This window comes from Micropterus dolomieu, linkage group LG13 (assembly GCF_021292245.1).
Source record: "Micropterus dolomieu isolate WLL.071019.BEF.003 ecotype Adirondacks linkage group LG13, ASM2129224v1, whole genome shotgun sequence".
Classification (NCBI taxonomy): Eukaryota; Metazoa; Chordata; class Actinopteri; order Centrarchiformes; family Centrarchidae; genus Micropterus; species Micropterus dolomieu.
In genome coordinates this window covers 2,072,971-2,079,137 of record NC_060162.1, presented here as the reverse complement: position 1 = coordinate 2,079,137, position 6,167 = coordinate 2,072,971, and the positions used below count along the sequence as shown (strand labels likewise).

Here is a 6,167-nt window from a genome sequence, read left to right as displayed (position 1 = left end):
GCCACCCCTTGTTTCTCAGCAACCACACACAAAATTGTTTATATGAATACACATTTTTGAAAAGTCAATCTTTGAAAAGTAAACTGCTGGATGACACAAGTTTGTTAAAATGACCTGGGGGAAGTTGAGCCAGATATTTTACTGTAATTTTACATTGTATTCTTATGCATCAGCAAAATGATGGGACATAATGCATTTTAGACCAGAAACCATCATGTCATGCTTCTATGACTGGAAGACAGACGGGCTTCAACTCCTCTTGTGGGTTTGGAGAGGTACAAAAATGGGAAGTCCATTCATCAGGTGGCTCGGGACATGACGATCAACAGGATTACTTTAAAACTATACTAGGAGACACAGCTGCAGTGTTTCACTATCTAAATGCAATTAAATGTTTGGACCTGATGTTTAAGTTTGCATGATAAAATTACATTGATGTAGCGGTAGGAATCTCTGGGCACCTTACGATTCGATTACAATTCAGAGGGCTGCGATTTGATTATAAAACGATTATCATATTTTCTATACAAGATCCCTGGATAATTACTAAGCTTTTAATTTGCACATTAAAATCCAAAAGAAACATCTCCTAATTAGCTTAAAATGACTTCCATGGTCCTTCATTTCATTAACAACCAGTTGTCAGACTCCTCTGAAAACTAATAATTATCAGGATGTACAGTATGTGTACAGGACAGAGCTGGACACCAGTTTAGTCTAAGCTTGTACCAGATGTTCTCAACACTTGACTAGTATGTTAGTTGGTAATGACATACAGCTGATAATTAATATTACTTTGTTACTAATTTAGCTAACGTTACATAAATAAATAAATATTTTTAGCGCCTTTCATGGGACCCAAGGACACTTTACACATAGTTACAGTGACAGAACAATAAAAAGTAATTCAGGATTGAATGCCTGGGTAAAGAGCTGGGTTTTTAGTAGATTTTGAAAGTGTCCAGACAGGGAGCATTTCGGATCTCTGTGGGGGTGACTTCCAGCGGGTGGGGGCTGTGACGCTGAAGGCCCTTGTACAGTAAAGATGTTAGCTAGCGCCAACAGCCTTCACGTTTCCAGCTGTTGGGGAAACTACAGGCTTTTATTGACGGACACACTGCGACCTACGCTGCACGTTTACTACCAGTCAGAAACTTACTGCTAATATTTTCCTCCGCTAACTTTCAGCGTCATGTTCTGCCGCTCTCTCTCTCTCATTCGCTCGGCCTCGCACACAAGATACGCAGGGAGCTGCCAAGCGTGTCACCGTGCGTGTGCGAATTAAAATCATTACTTGCACACTTATTTTAATGATTGTGTGACATTTTAGTGGGGGGTTATTCATTCCACAGCGGTGGTGTGCCAAATACAGACTGCTGCGTGCGCTCCACAGACGGTCCAGGCGCTGCACTTACGTGAGTTCCGCCTATTGCGTTCCGTCAACATTACGTTAATAATTAACATTTAAATAATCGATTTTTAGATATTTATTAATCGATTCATAATCTTCCACGTCCGCATCGCAATGCATCTAAGAATCGGTTATTTCTCCCATCCCTACGTTGATGCCCCCGACCCCCATGTGGCTCAACTTACCCCTGATATGGAGCAAGTCCACTTTTTTTTTGAAAGCCAGATTTTGAAAACAGTTTATTTTAGGTGATGGCGCAATGGATAAGACACATGCCTTTGGTGTGAAAGACCTGGGTTCAATCCCCATCCACCATTGTGTCCCTGAGCGAGACACTTAACCCCTAGTTGCTCCAGAGGCGTGCGACCTCTGACATATATAGCAATTGTAAGTCGCTTTGGATAAAAGCGTCAGCTAAATGAATAAATGTAAATTATTCCCAGGGATGCACCACATCCTGAAGTATATGTACATGTTTTAGTTGGAGACATGTCAGTCATGTCCTCACTTTAAAGGAGACCTATTAAACTGCTTTTCCTGTCCTATATTGTAGTTCTGTGACTCTTGTATGGCAGCTTTGCATGATTCAAAGATTAAAATTTTATTTTTTTTCTTATACTCACTCTTCATCTTTTCATGTAGGCCTTCATTTCAGCCTCTGTCTGAAACAAGCTGTAGATGCTCCTGTCTCTTTAAGACCCCCCCTCTCAAAGCCCACTGTCTTCTGATTGGCCAAGACCTGAAGCATGTTACCAGGCTGTTGTTGTTGCTGGGCAGAACAGGCAGACTGAGCCGTTGCCCTTAGTGTGGAAGCACATGACCATCCTGTGGCTCCATCGTACGGAGAACGGAGCCGTTGGCAGATAAAGCAGGTGACAACAGAGCGTTCAGAACAAGAGGAAATTTGAGGTTTTTGCTCACAGGGATTTCCTATAAATGCTGTAACCTAATTTTTTGAAGCTTTGGCTGTTTAACACGAACATCCAACATTATAACATTGTGGGTAAGTCATAAAATGTGGGAAAGCATAATAGGTCTCCTTTAAAGACACCTCAAGTAAAAACTGTCTCAACTCACCCCGCTCTCCCCTACTTACAATTTGGCCTGTAGAAACACAGAACCCGCCTGGATGATATTACAAGTTTATATAACCCCCAGCTTTAATAATTTTTGTGTCTGAGAGTTCATGTGTTCTTTGTAATTTTGGCGGATGGCTCTAAACAGTCCTACTCTGATACCCATGAGACTCGACAGCCGTTTCTATAAAGAAGGAGCCGGCCAGAGGCACAAACCAGTGAACTTGTTTAAGCTGCAGACTGTAAAATCTGTTTTTTCAACACCATTATCTTTAGCTTCTGACCGCCGTTAGAAATTCATAATCAAACAATAGTCCATACAAATACTAAAACAGTGTCGCTTGCTGTAATCATTCCTACCGTTCATACTGGATATATTGCAATGTTTAGACTTTAATATGAAGCTTCAGCAGTCCGAGTTTGACGAATCAATTTACCAAAATTCAGCACACTTTTTGTGTTACTGTTGCTCCACCGGGAATCAGCCAGCAAACGCTGTCCTGGGAAACTACAGAAAATACAGAAAAATAAAGTATATGTATAAAACATCGGGCCATAGTGTATACTCATATTATCTAAATGATGCTTAAAGAGCTGATGGGAACTGCAGAGGCGTGTGACCCCTGTCACAAAACACATGTTCATTTCATCCTTTAGTGCAGCTTTAAAAAGAGGGCAGGACTTCAGCTCTCTATTTGTGTTTAGTGACTTATAGATAGAGAATACATAGAGAATGATGATGGTCCCGACTAAAATGACAAAACTTCAAGCAGCAATGTTTCGCTCATTAATCAGATATAACAAAGCCTTGTCTTCCTGCCGAGCAGTTCTGATTATGACTGGAGGAAGCATCATGGAGATATATGGCTGACCTCATGCTTTCATCTTCACTGCCAACTCTGCCACAGCAATAAATGTTCTGACAGTCTGGCGTTAATATTAAAACTTCACCTCCTACCATCAGTAGCTGAAAAATGAAGTCTGTTCTCCTGCCATTGAGACTAATGAGCAAGTCAGTTATTATAAATGATTCATGCACTCTCAACTCAGAGTACACACTACGTTTCATTGAAAACGTCCTGCTCGCCAGTGGCTTTAATTGTGGGTTAACAAGCCTAATGTTCAATATATTCTGCTAGCTTTAGGGGGGTCTGGATGCTATAATGGCTAGAAATCAGGTAGTCTCATTGATACCAAGATCCGTTTTTAAAGTCAGACCTTCGCCATGTTGTTTCATTAAAGTTAGACAACCACAGACTGTATAAAAGAAGTGGACGTACTCACTGTGGTGTCTCCCGTTGGTTTGTGGACTACCACTTTGAAGCCTCAAGTTTGACATTTTGGCCGTCGCCATGTTGTTTTATTGGAACCAGAAGTGACCATATTTGGACGAGAAGGTGGAGCCAGCTAGCTTGGTTAGTAAGGTGCATCCAGAATTCGCGTTAACTGTGGCAGGCTTAGAAAACCAAATGTACTTATCCCCCAAAAAATGAACAGACAACTCCTTAGAGTGTCCTTTAGTACACCCGAACAGTAAACAAGATGTTTTCAGCACCACCGTAGACTGACGTGCAGTCTGACTACGCGGGGAGGCCAGGCAGAGTTGGCATCCCTTTGTGAAAAAAAATTAAATGATTAATCAATCAGATGAGGCCACTGCCTAACTGATTAGTCAGGATGATGCCAAGGGAAGCCAGCCGCTGTCTGGCTTCACGGCAATCAAATCGCAGCATGCGATCAACATCATTCAGGTGAAATAACGGGAGCTGTTAGCAACTTTAGCTGGTGCAGTTATGGAGGGTGGGGATTTGGAGTTTTTAGTTATAATAAATAGTTTTACTAAACTACCACTACAGCAGCAACTTAATATTAAATCTGATGGAAGACCAACACCAAAACTGGAGCTGCGCCTGGAGAGGAAAAAGGGGTTATGGACGTTTAATGAGGAAAACTAGATCCGTACAGAGTGGCTATCTGGTAGCGCCAAACTTCAACTGACTCTGTTGTTGCGGAGGACGTAAAAACCAGTGGGAAATTCTATAACTTAACCACCATGACAGACAGGAGAATGGCCTTCCTTTTCAGATAGGGTGAGTGAAATGTCACTTTCTCTCTCTGAACTTAACTGAACTGCAGCTCTGTGTGCGATTTTTGATGTGTTTATATTGTTTGTTTTGCTTTGCTTGCCTGGATTTAGCTGCTGAATGAACAGTCCGTAAAAGTAACCTTATTGTTTTTACTGCGGTTATAGATAATGAGCACCACAGACAGCACCTGGCACAGGGCACTGGGCCAGGTTAGGCTACCTGAATGAGTGTTTATACTCTTGGTACTGTTGGTCTGGTACACGGCTGTTAGTCTTGAGTGATGTTGTGTTATGAACATTTGGCCAAGCATTAAATAAGAAGTATGTAGGCCTACTTGATACATGCACCACTGCTACTATGCAAACTTCAAACATCTTCTGATTGAGCTTTTGAATGCTTCTTTTATTCTTAACTGTAGCCTGTTTGGACTGTGCACTATAAGCATATGCTATTTGGTGTGAGAGACAGTGAATGAGAGAGAGAGAGAGAGAGAGAGAGAGAGAGAGCATACATGTCGGTAAATGCAACTTTCAATTTTGTGTAAATAATGTAATAGCACAATACATTAGATAATAGCCCTCCAAAAAGGACATCTCCTCTCACTTGGCTTCCCCAAAAATTACCCCACCTAAACTAAAATGTTCCGGTTAACTTCATGAAGTGAAAACATGCTGTGAAAGGTCTAAGACAACAACAACAACCAAAAACAAGATCAAGGCTAGTTAAATGTACACTGAGCAGCGGATACAAGTCACCTCTATTCTGACTTGTCAATGAATCACAAGGTAGCCCAGCCCTAAAGTCTCCCCTGCTTTCTGGTCTGTTTTCTCTAAATGGGACCATAATTTACTAAATGAACATCATGCTGTGTTGAAGAAGAGTTTATACTAGCGACTGAGACCATAAACTCATTGGGAAAGTGTTTACTGAGGTAATAAATCAGCTGAGAAGTAGCCTTATTTTGCCATTGACTCCAATGCAGTCAGACTTTGCAACCAGTGGAGTCGCCCCCTGCTGAGATTTCAGGTTTAAAGGCACTTTAGCTTTGGCTTCATGCACTTTTCAGACCTGGAGCAACCAGCACACACAAGACAACATATAATACAAAGTTGGAAAGCCAACAATCTAGAGATAAATAGAATGAGAAAAAAACAATTAGAAGAATTAATAATAATAATAATAATAATAATAATAATATTTATTTATTTATAGAGCACTGTTACTTAGCAAAAACAAGAGCAAACAAAATAAGATACACACAAACCAAACATCCAATAATAAAGCTTTAAAATCTTCAAGAAGAATGAAATAATCCCGCTAATAGAAGCTATTTGCAGTCACATACATTTGGAATAAAGATGTGCGATACCACTTAATTCCTGTTTGATCCAATACCAAGTAATACCCAGGCTGGTATTGCCGATACCGATACCAATACTTTTTACATATTGTATTTCTAGTTTGATGTGACCTCCATGTTTCTGTATTTATGAGGGAAATAAAGAGTCGGCTGTGGGCTTCCAAATAATAGCTGCATAATGACAAGACATCAAACTACTTTCATATTCTTTAATTATAATAAAATCTCCTGCT

The 6,167-nt window shown here is 40.5% G+C and overlaps 1 protein-coding gene across 2 annotated transcripts in view; it reads left to right on the top strand.

Annotated features, from left to right (window-relative positions):
- The first annotated feature begins 2,211 nt into the window (after nucleotides 1-2,211).
- LOC123982332 (seizure 6-like protein) overlaps nucleotides 2,212-6,167 on the top strand; it is a 55,229-nt gene continuing 51,273 nt past the window's right edge. For both annotated transcript variants that reach the window (XM_046067799.1, XM_046067798.1), the window contains exon 1: nucleotides 2,212-2,283. The gene's annotated coding sequence lies outside the window, so the exon portion shown is untranslated. The remainder of the gene's footprint in view (nucleotides 2,284-6,167) is intronic.